This window comes from Copadichromis virginalis, linkage group LG5 (assembly GCF_057382275.1).
Source record: "Copadichromis virginalis isolate Kocher_CV1m ecotype Utaka linkage group LG5, C_Virginalis_male_GT1.1, whole genome shotgun sequence".
In the NCBI taxonomy this organism is placed as follows: domain Eukaryota; kingdom Metazoa; phylum Chordata; class Actinopteri; order Cichliformes; family Cichlidae; genus Copadichromis; species Copadichromis virginalis.
Genome location: NC_140622.1, coordinates 37781063 through 37804555, shown reverse-complemented (window position 1 = coordinate 37804555; position 23493 = coordinate 37781063). Strand labels below are relative to the sequence as shown.

At 42.2% G+C, this 23493-nt stretch overlaps 1 protein-coding gene across 1 annotated transcript in view; it reads right to left on the bottom strand.

Annotated features, from left to right (window-relative positions):
- gli1 (GLI family zinc finger 1) overlaps nt 1-23172 on the bottom strand; it is a 53406-nt gene extending 30234 nt beyond the window's left edge. The window contains exon 1 of the mRNA XM_085457671.1: nt 22848-23172. The gene's annotated coding sequence lies outside the window, so the exon portion shown is untranslated. The remainder of the gene's footprint in view (nt 1-22847) is intronic.
- Between the last annotated feature and the right edge of the window lie 321 nt (nt 23173-23493).

Sequence of the window (23493 nt, the reverse complement as noted above, 5' to 3'; positions counted from 1 at the left end):
CAGTTCAGCTGTAAATTACATATAAAGTTATGCTACTTAATTTAGGTTTCAGTTGGCGTTTATCACAAATGTATCAGCACTTCTAAAGACCTTCCTCTTATTTAAGAACTTCTTGATCCATGTCCTCTGACTAGTTGCTTAGGTGGCTGAGTATTTCCTGGCAGGAAACAGCAACTTCCTTCACTAGTTAAACCACGGCAACCAGCTAATGCTTGGTTTATGCACAAGCAGGGGTAGTGTGCGGACAGTCCGCAGGCAGACAGGCACGTGCATGTTAAGTGGAAGGTGTCCTGACAAATGCAGCTTTAGCCGATGGGCATCTGCTCAATGTGTTTGTGCCTTTTGGAGCCCTTCAATTGACTATTTGACTAACATTAGGTTTGTGCTTTAGTTGTGGCGAGTGAAAGTCTAGTATTTTCATTAGCCTGTTTCTTAGCCCTAATCTGCCAACATGTGCATTTTAGCTTTGCAGCCGTACAGTTGACAAAATGCAACTTGCTAACCAAGCTAGCAAGAGGCAAAACACACATTGGCACTCCATTCTTTCATCAGGTATCTTCAGGATGGAAAAATCAACATGAAAACATTGAGTCCACACGCAACAGGCTGCATCACACTTGCTTCATATGTCGTGGATACATGTTAAAGCACTCCTAAACCCACAATTTATTTTAAATTGCTTTAACCCTTGTATGGTGTTCGGGTCTGTGAGACCCGTGTTCGGTTTTTTTCAAAAGAAAAATTAAACAATTAATTATTTTTTCACGTGTAAATGTGTTGTGTCTTTCCACTCACTCCACTTGATTATAACTGATTTATTTATAACATTTTATATAAAAGAAAAACGAGAAGCACATTAATTCATAAATGTGATCTAACAAAGGTAAAGGGAAAAAATTAACCATGTTTGCTGTTCATATGTCTTGTAATTGGGATGAAGTAAACATCTGTTGAGTAATTTAACATAAAATTGTTTGATAGTGTTAATTTGGAAAGCCAAAACTCTAGCGGGTCCACCAGACCCATGAACACTGGCTGAGTAACAAAAATACGAACACCACACAAGGGTTAAACAAATGAAACAAAGAAGACAGAATATATGAATAAGTGCATTGTAGAGCTGTTTTTCTGCCTTTGTACAGACCCCGCTGGCTAAACCAATGAGTTTACTGGACAGACATAACCGTAACCAAGCATTCATGTGTATGTAAATACAGCAGTACCCAAATTCTAACGGTGAAACCAAACAGGAACTAACAGGGAGTAAAATCAATACAAATCTATAGTATGGCCAACTAAGTATCTAAGTTATAGTATAGAGGTAATAGCTACAGATGTAATACAAAAATTACATGGAAAATCCTTTCTTTTTATCCATATTACACAAGGCTGTGTACAAGGAAAAGAAAAATTCCACCTGTGCAATGGAGAAAAGAAAAAAAAAGCCTCCCCTTGGGTCACCAGACGTTTCTTATTCATTACGAGCTACAAAGCATAACAAAGAGAAGGCTTCTAGCCCTTCATCTGCCTCTTCATTCCATCGCTCCCTCTTTTCCTCCAGCTCTTCATGGAGAACAGAGAGGGGAATCATTCAGTGGCTGAAAAGGTTAAAGTCTAGCTGTAGGCTGGAGTTCCTGCGTCTGCCAGGGGCACCTGAAGAGGGGCAAACATTTACCAGCTAAGAAAAGGGGGGGAGAAAAAAAAATTAACAGCCTGCCCGAGAGCTGCAGGGTCTGCGGTGAGTGGTGGTGTAGGGCCCTTGGAGAGTTTGTCTTGTAATTGAGTCAATTGTTGACCCCCTGTTCACGCTGCCTCTGCAAATCTTGTGAGGAAAAGCCTGCCGAATAACTAATGTTCTCTCTCTTTCTCTCCCTCCTGCTCTTCATCTATCCATCTCCCGCTCCTCTTCACTTTCCCCCTTTCCTCCCGTTGCTTTCCGTTGTCTCGGGAGGATAATTGTGCTGCGAGTACAAGGCAGCCATTTAGGGAGGGGAGGACTGTTCAGGGATCTGCTGAGGCTTACAATCTTCTTTTCACCCCAAATCTTTCTTACCCAGAGCTCTCACTCTCTCGTCTCTCCTGCATTCTCTCCCTTTTTCATTCCTCCTTTTGTTTGCACCGTGGGATGAATTTTAATCACTCCACTCTCCACCTCCAATCTCAGTCGCCCCCCTCCTCATTTTTTCCCTCTTTCCCGAGCCTGGCCACTCAGTCCCGGTTTCCAAGTTGCATATCCAGCACCACAGCACCTTCTCTGCTTGCCACTCCTCCACTGATCATCTCCTTGCAAGTTCCGACACAACCAGAACACAGATGAAGCCCTTTGATGATCGGAAAAAGAAAAGAGCACGTTATTTGTGACTCCAGGTTTTAGTGCGGGCCAACTGTCTCTCACAGGGACAGATGTGACTTGAGAGTGAAAGAGAAACAAGGTGAGAATGACAAAGAGAGGAGCATCGCATTCTGTTTGTGAAGAGTGATCATTTTTAAATGCCTCCTTCATTCGAGAACACTTTGTTTGCACAAGGGCTCTGCTGTTGTGCTCCCATTGAGGCAGCTTATCCCGAGGGACAGTGCAGGCCAGGCAAACTGTTGTTATTCACATTTCACACATGTACTAATTAGCAGGTCCTCTTAAAAAGAAAAGTGCTTTATTACAGCTTTAAAAAGTGAGAGTAAAAGTGTGTTAGCATAAGAAATAAGTAAAAGATAAAAGTCAACCCTGGCAAACACATGTCACGCTTCCTGACAATCTAAATATCCTTCATTTCCTTTCTTTGTCCTGCACATTTGTCTCACTCTCTTATTGGCCGGCATCAGTTAAAGACAATAATAAATTGATTATTATGTGATTATTTGCGGTGACACGATCAGTAGGTCTTATAACTTACAGTTTCATTACAGAGCAGACAACACAAACTCTTCTTGAGCCTTATGGTTCTGTTATTGCTGAAAAGCAAGTTTACAAACTTAAAGTACTTTTACTTAAATACTTGTAGTTAAGTACTTGAATAGATCTTTATAAAGGTACTCCAACAACATCTCGCTCTCTCTTCTTCTAGCTTGTATTTCTTCCATTTTTTCTGATTTACTCATTCTGATACATTTACAAAGATGAAGCTTATAAGACATGTGATAAACTTAAAATTGACTTTTAGGGTCACAGTAATGGAATAAAGTGACTGAGAATCAGAATCAGAATACTTTCATAATCCCTAAGGACATTATGTACATGATTGAAAAGAAAGAGCACTCTAAGTAAAGGACAAAGAAATAAGTAAGAAAACGTTAAGCTAAAGAGAAAAAGCAGGAGCAACAGTGTCAACAGGGTGCATGCTGGTTGATGCATGCGCACACATGAATGAGTTTGTTCTTGTTATTTCATCACATCCTGAATGAATTTAAGTACTTTTGTATATAGTTAATTGAAGAAAGATTGTTTAAGATGCCATCCAGTGAAATCCTTTTTAGAATGATGCTAACAGGACTTTATAAAGAAAGAGCATCATTTCAGTAAAGTCAAAAGACTTCAATGTTAAGGGATTAACCACAGAAACGTTTAATTTGAGGTTTTTAATTTTCAGGATTAAAAAGTTCAACCGGGCTTTGCCGATCTGCAAATAAACCCAGTTACACAAGAGCTTTCAAGACTAAACCACTCAACAGTCTACCATGAAATAAAAATGCTTCTTACAAGTAATCAAATTAAGACATTAACGCTGTAAAAGCACTCATTTAGCTTAATATATGCTTGTACACACAATTAACCACTTGTTGCGATTAAGTAGTTTCATTCAAAATTCTAACAGATTTCTTTATGAATATATAACTTCAACGGTGCTAGCATATTATGGCTTTTAAAGTCAAGAATCTCAATACCACCAGATGCTAGGGTGTTTACCTTTAGTTTTAGGATATCAGCATCCAGTCACCATAATTGTTTACTGCTCTTTCATCTGTTGTTCCTCAGGGAGAGTCAACTCCTAACTGCCTCTCTCTGCCTCTCCTTCCTCCTCTCTCCACTAACCACGGCCCTCCTTGTGGAGTGTTTGTTAGGAAATCCTGAACAAACCGTGGCTGTTTGTTCTCTCTTTGTCAATGACAGGTTTTTATAGACTTCTACTATTGACAATCGTGTGACTCCTGTTGGCCTCACACAAGCTGGATAACACTGTGCAAATAGGTATATGTACACACACATTCACAATCTGCCCAAAAAACACTCAAAACTGTGTCCGAATCACCCAGAGGTCTTTGCTGGTGGCAAGAGGAGATCAATTAGAAAGGGAAGGATTTATATCGATATGCATATACTGCTCAGTTGGAATCATCCTCAAGCAAGAAAATCAAACTGCTTAATGCTGCAGTTTAAGGGACCTTTTAGGACCACAGTAAGGAAACACACTGAAATTTGTGCAGTATTCCTTCAGCAAACCCAGTTATCATGCTGCTGAACAACTTCACAGCTCTTACATTTTATTTGAACTATATCTGCTGACCGGCATCAACAGCCAGTACTGGCCTGTCACAGACATATATCAGTATGTATATCTGACATGTTCCAACTTGAAAACTCTTTACTGACAGAACTGGAAGCAGAAATCACATTATCGAGTTATGTCAAGTAGAGTGGCTTCAGGGAGCTAACTTGTGAGTTAATAAACAATAAATGTATAATTTTTACTTTTCAATAACACAAACATGCTGTTTGCAGTGGACTTGTGCTTCTGTAAATCTACACCGTAAGTATGTCAAACCATGACCAACGCCACCAGCAAAAGGTGGCCCATTCAGTATTGTCATTTCCTCCTATACATTTCTTCGTCTTCTGGATGAACTGGAGGAGAGAAATGAACAACTATTGGCTTCGTGACGCAGCTGCAGAGCAAAGGAGGCAAACGACACACATGTTTAAATGCTCACAACAATGTTGGAAACTTGCACAGAGTCTCTGCATAGATTCAACGCAGAAGTCTAAAATAAGCTTAAAAGTATGTACTGGTATCAGCCCTGAAATTGCAGTATGGGTCTGGCCTAGCGTGCATACGTGATATATGGGGCTCGTGCAGTAATGCAAAAAATTTGGGGTAATTTAGGTGTGAAGCTTTTACTACGGACAAGGCTGCCCATATACAAGGAGACATAAAGCACATTTTAGTGATGCTCTATTACAAAATTCTTCGTTGATTCAAATAAATTACATAGTTTCATTTAATTTTGACATTTTATTTGGAAAGACCAACGGCAGTCAACAGGGTGAATGGTGCAGATACCTGACGTCCACCTCCCTGGAAATGTAACTACATGTCAGGTCAACACAGACGCGACTATTATGAGACTTCCTGTGCATTTCCAAGTACTTTTTGCCACAGTTTTTTCATTTTAACTGTGAGAGAATAACAATCATCGCCTCGATATAAGAAGTAATAATCAATGTCTCAATATAATAACTCACAAATTACAGAGCTGCTGAAACTATTGGAATGGATGCGAGGGAATGTACAAAGATGGCGAAAAATAGAGAGAGAAAATATGTTTACCCCTGAAAAAGACTGACGACAACAAAGAGTGGGGAACCAGGAGGGAAAAAAGTCCCCGTACTTTGTTTCTATCTGCTGGTACTACATAAAACACCGGGACACAACCACACGGTAATTAGCTGCACCAGCACAATCTCACTTACGTAGGTTACATCAGCTGTGTTAGACAGGCTAAAATCTTTGCAATGAACAACATTATATAAAGGCTTAAGCTAAAATAATGTAACTAACATGATAGCTTGCGGTTGCATTGGTAGGCTTCACATTCCAGCCTGTCCTGTCAACAAAATAAAATGTTAACATTTTAAATAAATGGCCTGCCACTGAGTACCTCTACTGCTATTGGTACTGATCACTAGATTTCTGGTATCGTGACATCTCTAATTGACCTTAATGAAACACAGCGACAGTGGCCCGTCACCACTGCCATCAACAACAAGACGTCAAGTATGAATTCAGTTAAATGAAACGGCAGCGAGAAGGACTCTCCAGATTCTTTTACTGTGACTCAGAGCAAAAAGAAAGCTGAAAAAAGGGATCGTGTAAGTGACTGAGAGAAAGCGAGAGAGTGAGAAAGAGGTTGACAAAAACACACTGGGAGTAAAGCAGAGCTTCTGTGTCAATGGGGGAGATCATGGATGCCAGCAGGGGTCTCAGTCTTCAGGACAATAGACCCCCAACTGAGCCAAGACCCTTAATACCCATACTCCCATTTCACACATCTTTGCGAAGCACCCATACAACCCACATCCATCTCTACCCCCCCGGCCTACATGCTCTGGCAGCTTGGAGACAATGGCGTGAAACTCCAAGTGGTGCAGCAAGGGGGCCTTTGGGAGGACTCATACATGAGCCATCAGGACACCTTGTCTTTGTGTATTGTAAGATAATAGCAACATCTCAGGAAAACCAGTAGAGGCTTCCTCTGTCCTGGAGTGAGCTGTTAAGAATGACCGGGGCATCAAGTGTCAGTGATAAATGGATCATTATCATCTGATCTAAGGTGAAGTGTGGACTTCATAATGAGTCTCTGTGTTAGGATCACAGCTGCCATTGAGAGCCTGTTGTGCTGCCACTTAAATGACTGCTGCGACTGCTTGGTGACCTTCAGCATAGGGAGATTCTTCTGGGATACAGTTGGTTTTGTACTGAAAGTCAATGTGGAATAAAAATGTCCTCAGTGTCCACCTGCCAAAGCATAATTTAATTTTTTGTCCCCCCAAAATTTAAAAATCTCACATTGACTGCAGACAAACATCTTAAAATCTTTTGGGTGTGATCGGGTCAGCGTAACGAAAGAAACATGCAAATATTTCTCTTATGCAAAAAGAAAACATGTTGAAAAAACTCATCGTTGGGAGTGGGGAGGAAAAATATACCTCAACATCCTGGGCAGCTCCAAGGGAATTCTGGCTCAGACCCAAACGCTGGAAACAGGGTGAAGAAGGCCAGGCTTTGTGGAGTAATGTAGCAGGGAGCACACTGAGGGGCCTTAACTAACTAAGAAATGATTTGCTTTGGCAAAAATTTGAGTTTTTGCAAAAAAAACAAACAAAAAACACTTTTGACACACCTTCGGAAAATAAAAATGTTTGTGTGCACATTTCATTTTCCCACCTAATTCCCTAAAACGAATCCTTTGGCAAGTCATTATTTGCTTTTTGCTGTTAAGAAAGCTCCCTGCATCTGGACCACTTGGGCATTATCAGGGTAACAAACTTTAGTCACGACCTAGCTTAGCTCCACTAGCCTCTCGACTCGGCTACTGCCCTCCACTCAAGTAGACCCCCTCCTCCATTTACAAGGCCCTTCAGTAGTCGGCCGGTTGCTAGACAATGTGCTTGGTTATGTGGGTTATGTAAAGACCCTCCTGCACACAAAAGCCAATGTGGGCGCCTGTTATGTGCAGCTCTTCAGAGCCCCGGGTCAGTTAGCAGAAGAGTTCTGGCACTAACACTCCAAGTTAAAAACGTTTGCTCTTCAGCGTGTTTATGGAGAGGAGAGGAGGATCAGTGAAATATCTTCTTCTTAGTAGTTTCACTTCCTGTTAACTTCCAAACCCCTGTGGGCTGAGGTTAAAACAACCCCCTTCTTGACTTCTGGGTGTATTAGTTTGTGTTAGTAAAGGTGAACGTGTGTGCACATATGTGCATGCATGTTTATATATACACTGGGATTATGCAGCTCTGCTTCTTGCTTATCTCACAGAAACACAATATTCTTGCAATCATTTCCTCTAAATTGGCCAATATCAAATATCCAATTCCTTACACACTCAAGATGCTATTAAGTAGAACTAGTAGAAAAAAAAATGTCTTCACAGTGTTAAAACTAAACTTTAGTTACTTTTATCACAGAGCACTTTCCCTTGATCAGACATAGTGACAGTTTCTTAAGATTTCCATCATAGCACAAGTCTGCGACAGCATATAGTAAAATACAACCAGAGCTCCATGGTTATAACTGTGAATATCTGAAGCCATTTTCACAAGTTAACCTCAGACCAATTTTCCAGAGTTCTAACATTTTGCACCAGACAGCATCTTCACTCCCTAAACCACCGTTCAGGATGGCATAGAGAGTGCATATCGGAGCTGCGTGTACTAAGGAGGTGGTCAGTAAAAGATCCTTTACTGTCCGATCTTACTGTGGCAGACATTTGCCTTCACATGCAGCTCTGTCAGGAGACATCTACATAATTTTGAGGCTGCAGCGCACACATTAAAACAGCTTTGGCCCAGTCACATAGGCCGGGGACCCCACTGCCAACCACCACTTGCTAAAGAAAAATGTGTATTGCCCGACCATTTGGTGGGTGCTTGCTTACTATAGCTGGCAGTCACTGGGTACAAAGAAAGTGCTGCACTAAAAACCTTGTTGCAACTGGCCGCTAGGAGATTTCCACGGTAACCCACAGTTTGGATAGATGGATGGTGACTCATCAACCGCTTGACAAGTGGTAGTGAAACTCAAGAGCGTGACACAAACTGTTGCACTTTTTCTAGGTTTTGCTACAAATCAGGCGGCAGTTTGCAAGTGTTTGCAGACAAGTCGTTATTTTCCGTGAAAACTACGTGCAATCGTGGAAATCTGCTAGCAATCAAAGCATTCACAAGGTTTTTGGTGCAGCACCATCAGCACATGTATGAAGGAAGAAATGTAACAAAGGGGGAAAAATCTGTGCAATATTGGACCATATAAAACTATCAGCAAAAAGCTTTTACATTTAAATAAAAGCATAAGGAAAGAGAAAATTCACTTCCAGTTAGATGAAACCACAAATTTTACATCAACAAGGCCTCAACTTTCAGCTGGCTGTGGTTCTCTTATGTTCCCATTTCATATATCATATGCCATTAAAATGTTTAATTCCATACTAGTAAATATAAATTACTTACAGTGTTGGTTTTTCACTTGGAGTGTTTATGATAATGCGCTCGTGTCAGCGACTTTATTCTGGATTAGTCTGTGAAAGGAAGCACAGCATCTGTCGGTGCACAAAGGTGACAACAGACAGCGAGAGCCCTCCAGGCAGTGACACGGTGGTAAGCCACACACCTCAGACACACCACAAGTCTTCTCTGATGGCCAACCAGCAGGGGCAGAAGCACTGAGGCAAAGTGCAACGCTATGTGTTCAGCACAGAGACACACGGTTTTGCTTACACAGTTATACACATACATTGAATTGATGTTTGCACACCACAGTGTCTCCTAACATACTGCCAGTAAGTGATCAGACATGAAGGGGACCCACATAAACATGCCAAAAGCCTGACTGTGTGAAATTACAGAACTGAACACTTTGGTTTGAGGAAAAACCGCAGAATTCGTTTACAGAATAAAAAAAATTAAAAAAGAGTGAATAAAATATGACTGATGACATTTGTTAATGTGACAACTTGTTTTTCAGTAGAATATCGTGTTAGTCACACTCCCAAAAACAAGAAAGAAATATTAAAGCTTAAATAAATATTCTTATGATTGACTCTTGGTTTGCATTATTTAAAAAGTAAAAACGGTGGCTCAGGAATCTTCAGTGTGCATGTTTACTGTGTTTCTGTCTTGTAAACAGTAAATCAATATTTTGTGGGAGTCAGCAGACAAACAGGCATAACTGAAGATGCCAGCTTGGGCTTCAGGAAGTTTAAAAACATTAACTCATTACTTGGATTTTGTGAGCATAAAATCTTTATCTTAGTCCGAGGGATTACCAGTTACAGGCTAATAAAGAGGCCTGTGTGTAAGTTGTGTATATATACCGTTTATTTTCCATTACAACAAGAGACAGTAAATGTTTTACAGTCTTTTAAATTTCAGACACTTTTTTCCGCTGCTCTCCCACAAATAAAACTTACAAAGACAAACTGTGTTTAGGCAACCTGAGATGAACGTGGACTGCAGTGAACTCCTAATTGAAATTTCCATCATGTCCTAGACAGTCACCTCCACCCACAGAGAAAGCGCCCGTATCTCTGAAACATCTAAACACACACTTGCACAAGGAGACGACCAGAGACACACACACACGTATAGGCGCTTACATGCGCGTGCTCTCACTCTGACACCCCATTGCCCTCACACAAACTCAGTCTGACAAGCTGGAGCATGTGTGACCGAGCACGCTGGCTGGAAACAGACATCTCTGTGCCCCAAGGCTCGGCCCTATCCCACAGGAAGCTGGAGTGTGAGCTGGGACACACAAGACGAGGGAAGGAGGAAGACGGGGAGCAGCCGCAAGGATTCGGCTCACCATTTACTGGAACATGTCGGTTCTTTTGTAATTATAACACTGATTTGTTGGGGTGAGTTGTTAAGTAACTTGATTATGATTGCAAGGAACTGAGATACAAGGCGAAAACAAAAAGTGCTGCATTACTTCGAAGCAAATCTTTGAGGGATGAAAAAAATCTGATCTGAAATGAGGGTGGAAAAGTGGACCCATCCAGGACTTCAAGAAAAGTTTGAGAAAAGGTTAAGCTGAATTACTCTGACACAGTGAAGAGGTCATAGTTTTACTTTAGCTGTTTTCTGTATTTGTTCTCTTTCCAGTGTTAAAACCACAGATTCCTAACTGTAACCCCGTTTCCAAGTAAACAAAGTCTCTTTTCCATTTCAATTATTTTTGTCAGTCAGAAAAGATTGCCCCACACTCACAAATGATGATTTGAGATTTGACTGATTTGAGATATTAGTGACTGATTACATAAGAGAGCATTTAAAGTCACAACCTGTGACTTTGTTGACCACAAAATAATAAATACCCCCAAAGATGGCAGCTGCAAAGAGTGTTGTCCCATCTTTACCAGCTCAATTCCCATTTCTCCGGTTTTCTAGAATTGTTTTGACCTGTTGATTTCAGTACAATTCAGTCATTGTTAAACGTTGATTCTGGTTATTAGGCAACAATTTGGTATTCTGAAAGGGGAAGGAGCATATTCTCGCCCCTAAAAATAAAAAGTCAAGCTTACAAGCAACACAATGCACCTTTGCTGGATTATACAAATGTCAAATTTTGCAGCGTCACTGATATTTAAGGGTGACTTTGCTGACACGATCTCAGAGTTATCCCTTGTCCTCTCAGCAGCTGCTATACAGAGTACTTTCACGAAGGCTTGCTTGTTGTTGAATGAAATGTTTCACACAAAGCTCAGGAGTTCAAAGTCTGAACTGACTGACTCTTAGCATCTGATAAAAACAGTGCACCCAAAAGTTCACCTAATCACCAACAACTTCCTTCCTTGCACAACATCCACATCTGGGACCCTTCGCCCACTCTGTAAGCCCAGTAAGCCCAGGCATGTGCACACAGCACCTAACATTCGCACATACACAAAACCGAACGCACAAGTGCTCACCACATTTCTGCTGCACAGCTGCGTGCGAAGACAAGAGTCGATAAATAATGCCTTTGAATGGGATCCTGTGGGTTTTTGTTGTTTGAAACTTTGAACATCCACCGACTGTTCCCTACAGCATAACAAATTCCCTTTCGTATCCCAAATGAAATGCTGCCCTTACGACACCGAGAACACACAGACGACCGTGCATCTGTCGGTCTGTCAGCTGGCCCGAGCTTTAAACGGAGTACAGGTGCCAGCAAATAAGGGCCAATAAACGGGCTCCAGAGGAACAACTGCCTGACCTGTCCTGAATAGAAATGACAAAGCAAAAGGTTTAACTGCAGCAGACGGGAAAGTCCAACAAAGTCACAGCCTGCTGCTGCTTAGTCATCAGATTAGGCCTGCAGTGAGAGTGCACGGTAATATGTTAATTCAGAAATATTCTTTATCAGATTATAAAGAAAAGGGATTAGAGGATCAGCACAGACTGTAAACTACGTGGAACTATGCTTTATACACAACTTATCTAAACCTTAATCAAAATAACAGAGGAGACGTTCATGTTAGAGAAGCTAATCTTATATATGGTAATCTTACAAGCTCAAGAAAGCAAAATGCAGCTAACACCAAATGATTACGCTCAAACGTCAGGTGTGCGCTCCACTTTCATTTTACTACAAGACCACTTACTTTAACGAGGACTATTAAAGAAACATCTTTAATAAAACTGTCAGTGTTATTTAAAATTGCCTTTATTTAAAATTGATTTTACTAATAACGTCATAAGAAGAAAAAAGCATGTCTGTGTAAGCAAATTTATCTAGAAAAGAGGATTTAAAAATGCGCGCACACACAGACACATTGTGACGTGCATAAAGATATCTGGAAAAAAAGATCTAAACACCTTGGCAGTATTTTTCATTCATTCTGTATGGAAGGGGGCTGCAGTGTTTCATGCATGCACTGGGTGAAAAGCTGGGAACCACAGGTTGCCAGACTATCACAGTGAGAATCCACAGCGTTGTACGTGGGGTGAGAACAGAAAAGTGAGCGTGGATCCCTGTTGACTCTCTGTGTATTCATCTGAGCCCGGTCCCATAAGCCCGACATAAATGCCCAGCATGGTACTGCGATTCCCCCCGCAGCCCAAAGACCAAGAAGCGCAGTCTCACAGCCTCTTCCTTTCACTGTACCGTGCCCTCTCTCTGCTTCTGCCCAACAATGACAGAAAGACAGTGTCTCACCCCCCAGCTACTCTTCCGTTGTCTCACGCTCTCCTCAAACTTCTGCTAGCAGGTGCAATACTGTGGCAGCTCCGGTCCCACAGGCTAACCCCACTGCACCACCCCTCTGGCATAAAGACAGTGAAAAGACATTGATGAGAACAAGAAGAGGAGGATGAGAGGACAACAGCTACAGACCTGAAACAACAACAGCTGTGACAGTCACATTGTCATTCCAACATTTGTTTCACGCTGAGTGCAGCGGCAGGTCAGTTCACGGCATGGGAAGCCCGGGACTGCACAATTTGCATCCTGAGCTCCAGACATATCAAATATAGTGTATCAAATCAGAACAGCAGACAATAAGTAGTCGTAGTTAATGGTTTGTTTCCATTGTTTTTAAGCTGTGGTTTACGTTTTCTGTAATTACACTCAAATTTCCATTCCACCTTAACAGCAGCTCTCCTCAGGAGATGATGTGAAACCACAGGCATCACACCTGCATCCATCCAGTCACAACATGTAGGTGTGCCATCTACTCCAGGTCCTCTCCAAGAAAAATGGCCTGCAGGGAGCTTTGTGTGTGGCCAACAACAGTGGCTACTGGTGCTCAAGAAACAACAAACTCCACCACAAGATGTAACTTCAGAGCACAGTTTTACTGACAGCTGTGTTGCACCATCACTCGTCTCAAGCTTTACTTTGAAATTCCACAACAACCAGTATGTGAGAAAGTGTTTTCAAAGCACCTTAGCAGGATGAGCCGATGTTTTCTTTCAGACGTGACGTTTTTAGTTGGCTTCTTCCATTATTTCATGTGGTCTTTGGGTCAGAGTTTCACTCAGACACACACAGAAAGTGAGCCATATGAAATGGAGATGATACTTCAGTCTAATACCTGGTTCTTTTCCTCCCTAATGACTGTATAATCACACCCAGAAGGTTCTGAATAATTAGTCCTAATGGTGTTGATTTTAAACCCACAGTCCAGAGCTACAGTGTGAGAACATTTCAAAGAACCCCGAACAGAAAAGTAGTGGAGACTTTTGTAATGCCAAAGTTAATGGCTGTCTCACCACTCCCACCAAGAGCCAATCATCTGCTTCCTAACAAAATATGAGCCAATCGTGTTGCCACAATAACACTTGACACCAGCTGAGGTGGGGTGACGGGCAAATCTACTTAAAGATTAAAGATGTGGGTAAATGTTTCTTGGTCTACTGCAGCCGTTATAGCGGTGCTGTTGTGAAACTTGCAACGTAGTGTTGAACTAAAGAGGATAAACTGTTTTTAAACCTTAATTTATGGTAAATTCACCAAACTTTTTGAGTCTTTAATTTTTTTATGTCTGGCTGGAAATGTAAATTAAAGCATAAGCCCCCCTCCCCGTCCACTTTGATAGGTGCACGATCTTGTTGACTCAAAACGGCTGCCTTGAGGTGACGCCAAGATGGCTGCCAAGTAGCAAAACATTCTTTTACAGAGACTTTGGGTTAAGTCATATAAAAGAGGAAATCCCATTAGAGCAAACAATCAAATGACTCTGTAAACAGGGAGTCTGAGAGTCCTTTTTATTATTGTTTTGGTTTTGCGCTTCTCTCTTATTTAGAATCCATTGACTGAGGATATTTATCCATATTCAACTCCAATGTCAGGTATTTATTAAGAAGAAGAACTACAAGTCCTGTAGGCCATTAAATGTTTGTGGAAATGGCACAAAGAGAAATTCCTGCAATTACGTCTGGGACAGCTTACGGTCCAAACTAAAGTGATTATTGTGACAGGCCTGCTCCACACAACGCTGCAGCACAGCCTGTGGACTGTTAACCTTAGGAGGCCTTGTTTCATGTTTCACCACACCCCCTAAAATCATATATGTCTTAAGAGTTCTTCTTTACTGGCTCTCTTTCTATTAGTTATTGGCTACAAGGAAATGAAGGCCGTCCCTGCGTAATTAATGGGCTCAATTACGTAAGTGAGGAGTGGTCTGCAGTTTGCTGTGAGCAGGACCAGATGTCCCACGGGCCCGCTAGTTGAGAAACGCAGTTGTTCTGATCACTTATGGTGGGGTCAGTACCTGTACCAAGACCTAGCTCGCCCCCACGCACTAACCCAGACCCTCTTTTCTTTCTCTTGTAAATAAAGACTTAATGGTTTACAAGCCCTCAAATAACCATAATACCTTCAGAGTGAATTAGCTGGCAAAGCAGCCAGACACACAGGCAGAAGAGGTGCCCACATAAGCCTCTCTCTTTTTCAGACGTAGCTTTTTTAAAATGCTTTAACTGAAGTTTAATTCTCTTTCTTAACTTAAACGTTTTAGTTTAGACAACATTTTAAATACTTTTTGATACCACAGCAACAATTTGCTTCTGGCCTTGTATGGTGGCAGTGTGTGTATATATATATATATATATATATATATATATATAACCAAGTGGCCGGCATAGTGTACAGGAACATCTGTGCCGAGTATAACCTGGAAGTCCCGAGGTCAAAATGGGAGATGCCCCCAAGGGTGGTGGAGAATGACCGAGCTAAGATCCTGTGGGACTTCCAGATACAGACGGACAAAATGGTGGTGGCTAACCAACCGGACATAGTGGTGGTAGACAAACAGAAGAAGACGGCCGTAGTGATCGATGTAGCGGTTCCGAATGACAGCAATATCAGGAAGAAGGAACACGAGAAGCTGGAGAAATACCAAGGGCTCAGAGAAGAGCTCGAGAGGATGTGGAGGGTGAAGGTAACGGTGGTCCCCGTGGTAATCGGAGCACTAGGTGCGGTGACTCCCAAGCTAGGCGAGTGGCTCCAGCAGATCCCGGGAACAACATCGGAGATCTCTGTCCAGAAGAGCGCAGTCCTGGGAACAGCTAAGATACTGCGCAGGACCCTCAAGCTCCCAGGCCTCTGGTAGATGACCCAAGCTTGAAGGATAAACCGCCCGCAGGGGCGTGCTGGGTGTTTTTATATATATATATATATATATATATATACATGTATCATTAAGCTTGTGAGTGTCAGCACATTATCGTGTTGAAAAAAACACCATTTTCTATATCTAAAGTTTAGATGTTAGCTGTGCTGCGAGCTGATTTACATGCTCCTGATGTAATCCCCTTGCTGTGCATTCAGTCCTGCGGCAGGAAAACCTTTCAAACATTTGTGAAACTGAGCTGGTTTTTCAGTGTAAAAGTAGGACTCGACATGAGGAAAAACTCGGTTAGACTGTTTTACAGTTTCACTTTTATTTTAGATCTTTTTTAAGTATATTAAAAGGTTGAAATGATGCTGGGGGCAGCTTACATGGAGCCCTGGATCACTACAGTGAAAAACACTGCTCGATAGCTGGTTGTTAAGTGAGCCACTCTCGCTCATCTTAAACATCAGGGAATCTATTTGTAGGCTAGATGTGGGCCCGGATCTTTCCCATGCTGAGCAAAACAAACAGTCATTGCTGGCACGAAATACAGAGGAGCCAGAATTATGCCTTATCTGATCCAAGTTCTTAAGCCGAGATGTGAATTGTTTCTGTCATTGCTTTTGTACAAAATACTTGTTGGAGGAAATCGTTTGAAGTGAGGGATTTTTTTAAAGCTTGATTTTTGAAAATAAATCTAGAAAATGCACAAGAACTGCAAAAATACTGTAATCGTTTCTCACTTCTGAAGACTTCGAGAGAAGACTGAAAACAAGAAAGACGTCACTTAAAGCTAGAAATGCCGTCAAACACACTGAAAAACCGCGGTTGCTCAATAAGCTTCAGAAAAATCAGTCCCTGTAGTTCAGTCAGTTAGGGCAGGGCCAGGCACTCAGTCAGCCAGTCAGGACGGTTGAGTTGTAAATGTGTTCCAGCAGGAAAAGCTTCAGAGCAAGGCGAACAGTCTGGAGTCGGCAACTTTCCCCTGCTCCATCTAGTGCACCGCCCTCCCTGCAGCCCACCCAAGAAGCAGCCCATGGGCATAAATTTGAGAGCCTGACTCGCTGCGGATTTAAAACAATCTGCATCTCTCTCCCTCTCTCTCACTCCAACTACTCCACAGCCACTATGAAATATTTTACTCCTTCACCCTTTACTCTCTTTCTCCCTTCTTTCGCTTCCCCCCAAAAAAGAAAATTCCACTGTTAATGAAAATGGAAAGTTCTTTCTCAGCGTCTGCCAACAATATTGTTTTCCTAAAGGCTTAATTAAGTTTGCAAATATGTACCAAAATCACGGGAAGTGTTTTTTTCTTCTTTGTCTCTACTGTAAAGGAGACAACAACAATGCATTTTGCTGAAATGAAGTTAATTGTGTCTCACAAAACACAATCTTTCACTAGTTTGTTGTTTCCTGATGGGGATTGTTTTCTCAATAGCAACAAAGTAGGCCAGTTATGTTTTATGTCAGCAGACCACAGGGGACATAACTGTAAACAATACTTGATGCTGCAGAAGAAGAAACCGTTCGGTCGCTTCAGTTTAAGGCGTCAGAAACCCGACAAAACAAGCACACGCATCGCTTTTGTTAATCCTACGCTGCCGTGCTTTCCAGCTCGAATGGGTTTGGTTTGGTTGCAGATGCTTCTCTTTGTAGGCAGATTTATCATCCTGTTTCTGCTAGGAAAGCAATCAACAGATGTGACTTGTAAATTAAAATGAAGGTGGAGATTTCTGTTTGAATCATCTGTGAGAGGCCAACTTTCCATACGGAGCATGAAGTCTGATCAAAGCGCTCTGCGGACTGAACATCATGTCAGGTGTGCTGTAGTAAAAATGAGGCCGTATGACCGCGGGTGAAGTAACCCGCAGCAGATTCGTGTCAGTGTATCACTGGCAGTGTTCCTCGCATTTGGCTCGCAGTGGTAGCAAGTTATGCGTGCGTCACTATACTATGTCCGTGAATGCGGACAGATTTCCTGTTATAGCATCCAATCTGGTTAACGTGGCATTGGCTGGCCACTGTAGCTTCTCACAAATCACACTTGCTGTAGTTAAAGAGCAGCGAAGCAGGAATAGAAATAGACGTAAGAGGCTGAGCAGCCGGGAAAGAATGAGAAAGTAAGAAAAGACAAGGCAAGCAGACAAGGAGTAAGATTTATTTAGAAAGAAATTGAATATTTGGAAGGGAAGTAACAAAAGAAGACACACACACACACACACAAAGAGAAAGAATCTGTATCTTTCTCTTTGTGGGTCCGACTGACCACACCACTCCTCTCATAAACATGCAGTACAAAGCCACAATGATATGTGGTTTAGGCCATTCATTGTTTTAAATTTGTTTTGTACCCCTATAAACCTGGAACACACTGACACTGAGGTCATTCAGAAAAAAATGTATACAAATGGGTAAGTAGATCTGCACAATCTGCTTAGCTTCATTTCGGATTGGCAGACTTGGCACACAAAGTTCTTATCTCCGAGAAATGTGATTAAAACACACAGATGCTCCTCTACACCGTGGCTGGGTATCGGGGGGAACTAACAGAAGTGTTGCAGTAACTGCGAGTATTTTAAAGTAAATACTAGGCCTAAATCTTATCTTGTTATCTTTATAACATTTTCTTAAATCATGCACTTCAATATAAAAAAGGTGAAAAATTTCCCATTAACTCTGAAGCACTGACTGTGATAAATGTTTATATTGTGCACACTACCGTGCACTGTGACGTGTGATCAAAAAAGTAATGCTGCACTCACCAGTGACGTGTCAAAAAACAAACAAACAACAACAAGAAATCAAGACACACACTGCTATCGACATCCACGTGCATCTGCATCTCACTGCATGAAAAATGCAGCATAGCACGGCACGATTAAGCGCATATTTTGTGCTATATATGTGTTTTATACATACAGCTGAGTATATGGTTCAACTGCAGGCTTCCTGAGAACATATGCCAAGCCAGGAATCCTAAGACGTTATCTCATCTTAGATAACAGAGCTGTTCTCCAGAAGACCCATCACAACACACGCAACACGAGTACGCCTCTGCACTTCTTAACTTCTCGTCTCACTCTGTCTACTTCTGTCTCTAACCAAATGGGATTGGAAATGATCGTTCCAGCACACGGAACTGTTGGAAATGTTGCTGCTTCCACATAAAGTGCTAACGAGGAGCGATCTGTCTTCTTGTTGGAGAGGAAGAGAAAAAAGAAGAAGGAAAATTCTGAAGCATGCGTCCTGTTGAGGAAGTCAGAGGTCTTTAACAACTCATCGTATCAGGCGTGATATCTCAGGGCAACCCTACACCGCTGAAATCGTAAGGGTAACACCGGTGTTTATCCGTTTGTATTGGTGGAAGTCAGCGAGACGCAGGCAGCGAGGAGGGTGACTATAAGACAAATGTGTCGTAATTACACTGATGATGGCAGCACCCGAATGCATCGTGTCTGCTCTGCGTGTCTATGGCAACCTGGTGAAATAATAAACACCGCCTCCTCTTCGCTTTCTGCCATGAGTCACCAGCGGCTGAGAACACACACATTGAAACACACGCAGCAATCGACACTCACACATACGGGTACATAATCTTGCAAGAGCACAAAAACTCTGTGAATGAACCCGCATGCACACACGCACACACATCTGTAAACAACAAGCTCATTACATAGTCACTACTCACACACAGGAGCTTGATTGGCTTTTACCAATCTGATCGGACGACTGAATATAATCGTTACAAAATTACAACATCAGATTTGGTTTTCTCTTCCTTTCTTTTCTCATCCACAGTCGACCACCATCCCTCAAAGAAACCCCCAACCACACGCCCATTGTTGCAAACCGAGTGGGAAATGAGTGTGTATCCATGTGGGTTGTTAGTGCATATAAAAGCTATTCACAGTCTCACCTGGATCCTATTAGCACCAGTTTGATTTCTAATATCGACCACATGAGATGATAGTTAACAGTCGACCTACTTTGCTGCGCTTAAACGCACACATGTGCACAAACACATGAATGTATAAAAGACCGCCACCCTAATTCAAAGAAGAAGAAAGGACGATGGAGAAGGAATCGACCCCACCTTTTACTGCGTGCAGCATGCTTAATATCACATGCATGCACATATTCCCTCAGGCTCAGTCTTAGGATTTAATGTAAAAAAGAACCAACATTACTCTTAAAGTTTCCTGCTGCGCTCCACTAAAGCAACAATGTTTCCACACTGGAGCCACTCCTGATTTTTTTTTAAATAAGGAAACAGCTGGACTGCACCTATAAAATTTGATTACAGCTGCCATTAGCAGTTATTCTCATCCCTGATTAATCTGTCAACTGTTTTGGTTGATTAGTAGATAAATGTTTCATCTACAAAATAAAAATCAGTTGTGGGATCAGTCTTAACTCACCACTGTGGCTTCAATTTTTCATCATCTCTCCACCAAAGCAATTATATCAATTCCAGCCGACCTGTGTCTCGTTTTCCTACTGCTTTGAACTGATTATCTCTGCAGATTATTATTATTTTTAATCACCACTAACGCAATTTGTCTGGTACATCCTCTAGTGGCTGGGAAAGCTCCAAGTGACCACAAACAGTGATTTTCTGAATATTTCCCATGACTGCAACATTTCCCCTTTCTATTATGGCTGCCCTTTGGCTAATGTGATTCAAGATTTCTAAGTGTCTAATGCCTTTGCCCTCTGGTGTCAGCCCACTACTTAGTAACAACCACCCTCCCCGCCCCCTCATTCCTCTGCTTCATTTAAGCATCATTTGACGGATTCTAGGAAGAGGGGATCTTACAAAATCCTTTGTGTGAACTGACTGTAGGCTTCAGTTTTTTATGGTGAAAACAGACTTTTGGCATACATGTTTGAGGCTTCTTGTAGTAATATTCCGATTTTGGGGGGCTTAAAGATAACCAAAAATGTCATCACAACCAAAATGTATCCATTCTCAATGAACAATTGCAGATAAATGGTGACACACAAACTCAACTGAAGTTTTCTTGTAGTCTAAACACACAAAGAATCACAACCTGAAGAACCAGCATAAGCCTCAAATACCAGACCCCGTCATCAGAGATCTAATCAAACAGACCACCTCTTCATGAGTCAAAGGAGCATAGTCGGAGTTGAGAAAAGAATAGCAGGGGATACAGACAGAAAGGACTATCTGTGAGTCTGTGTGTGTCTTTGCTTATGTGTCCTTTGGAGCATCCCATGCCTGTCTACTCTGTTCTCTCTGCAGCCGAACCCGATTGGCCGTGCACTGTGAGCCTACGTGGTTTAGGCCAGGGCCGGCACAGACAGACAGCTGCTATTAAACCCTGATTGTTTCAGGTTCACAGGGTGTGAAAGGGTCTGATTGAGGGGCTGTGATCCCAGTGAGGGTGGTCTTTCTCCCCCCTCTTTTCCTCCACCTCACGCCCCCCCTCTTTGGAAGGTGGGAGGAGGGTATTGGAGAGGAGGAGGATTGTGTGTGTGTGTGTGTGTGTGTGTGTGTAATGGGGGGGTGTTGTAGGCATCACGTGACACGTGTTTCTTGCTGAGCGGACTAAAATGGAATCTGGACAAAAACACAGCACTTGTTGCTGCCTGCTTTTGGTTACATGTGTATCACATGACCAGTCGCCTTATAATGCCAACATTTAAGGTTGTCCACACCATAAATGCCACAGACAGCTATTTAAAAATTCAAGTTTAGCTGTTTCAGTGTCCAAAGTTTTATTCAAATGTAAAGCAGATGCAACAAATGTCTTTCATTTAAAGTGACAAACATTTCTTCCTTCGTTTTTACCAAGATGGAAGCGGTTCGTGCCACCACATCCAATTGTATTCAGCTTGAGAGAGACTTATCACTGCTCTGATATGGCTCTGATAATCCAGCTCAGTCCTCACCTGTGTCTGGCTCTAGGAGGACAGTCGCTTCCTGGATGGTGTATTTGTTTAAGAGCATTCCCATTAAGAAGCCTTTTGGTCTTAACACACGTGATAAAGACCAGGGAGGGTGAGGAAGCTCCCCTGCAGAGCTTTTCACATGTGACCAAAGGACAAGTGCACTTTCCCCCCTCAGTTTCTCCCCCAACTCAACCTTGAGTAGAGTGTGAATACTTGTAAAAAGCTAAATCTATGTTGCACTGAGTTTCACTGAAATGGAATTGAATAAAATATATCAACGTCGCTTGAGTGCGTGACACAAGAAAAACTGACTTCTGAGCTAAACGCTTCTATCACGCTCAGCAGGTATCCCACAATGCCTCCAGACCTGCCTATAAACCTTTAAATGTAAATTTATTTCATTGTAATTTATATCTATTTATAATTCTATAATTCTCTTCCCCTCACATGTTATTGGAGTGTATATATTGTGTGTGCATGTGAGCGCGTCTGTGCAAATACTGTTAAGGGAGGTTGTGAGTTTGTATGCCTAGCACTTCTCACTGTCACTTTGGAATAAATACGTGTTTGGCTCTCCCATTGAGTCCAGTGTTGACGCTCTTCAGTGCAGGGTCACTACATGAAGTCCAGCAGCCTAATCTTCTCACATTAGCAGCTACAGTGGCCTCTCGCAGAGATAATTAGATTAGAATCCATAATCTATCTCAGATTAACAACAGATTATGGTTATTCAATTCATATCCCCTTTTTTTCCCCAGAAGAAAGACAGAAGTGAAAGTCAGTTAATAAGAGATGTACAGGAGCTTTTTGTCCACTAAAGCCTCACACAGTGAGGTGTTGTTTTGTGGGTGCCCTGGCAGGACCTCACATTTGGAGCAGACACTGGCACCTCAAGTATTTCAGGTTACAAGAAACAGCTGTTCTCGGGTGGCCTTGCCGCCCTCCTCAGTGCCGGATGAGTGTATACCGTGCAGGCGGTCAGACCTCTCATGGAAGAACTTCTCCAGGAGATGAACGCACAACTTTAAAATGTCACGTCCAAACTCTGAGCCACTCCGTGCATCTCCACAAATGGGCAGAAAAAGGCAGAAGAAACAATTTGCAAGTGAAGATGGACCAATGCTGAACTCGGTTTTGGTTGATAAACAGAGAAATTAAACAGGTCCAATACTGAAATTTGGAGTGGCAAACTGTAAACTTTAAAAGTATAGAACCTGAATTAGGTAAAAGTCACGCAGCATCTGCTAAATGACCATTAGTGACACAACTGAAATTTATTTTCTCACTTTAAGAAAAGTTTCAAGTACTTAAACTCAACTTTCGGAGGATGAAGAATCTTCAGCCCGGTAACAATTACCAGTAATCGGCTGTGATTTGAGGAGCGAGCATAAATGAGCGGCACTGCTTACCTCAGGTTAATGCAGGGACATTCAGCATGAAACTTTCTGACTCGGTTCCCAGAGTCCTTGGAAGAGCGCTGAGGATCCAAGGACCGTGAAAGTAAGTCTGAGTTTCCAGTAAAGCCTCGCGTCTCTCCTTTTTTCTCTCTACTTTCTGCCAAGCGCGCTCGGATGGAGATAAGTGAATTGTTCACAGAAACCGACACATTGTTCTCCTTCAGGAGCGCTTTTCCATAGTTTGGTTCTTCAGAGCCGCTTTACGTAAACGGTGACAAAATTAAACCCCATGTTCGACTATGGAGTCCCGCAAAGCACCCTGGAGTCGGCTGCACAGCCAATGCGGGAATGTGCACCCCCTTCCCCCTCGCTCCCTCCCTCCCTTTCTCCCTCCCTTTCTCCACAGTCTGTGGACCACCCCGAAACAGGAAGTTCACTTTTTGTTTTTCTTAAAAAAAAGGACCACGCTGCTTCAGCCTTCCCTTCAAAGTTAACATGCGCACCAGAATACCCAACGAAACCGAGAGATGGTCCATTTCTCACCCCATTCCTTCTGAAAAAGGCAGATTCGTTTACAGCAATAAAGGTGGTTATGTAAAGACATTACAGCATGCGCATGTTTATTAAATACATGTATGGACATGGCTGTGTCTATATA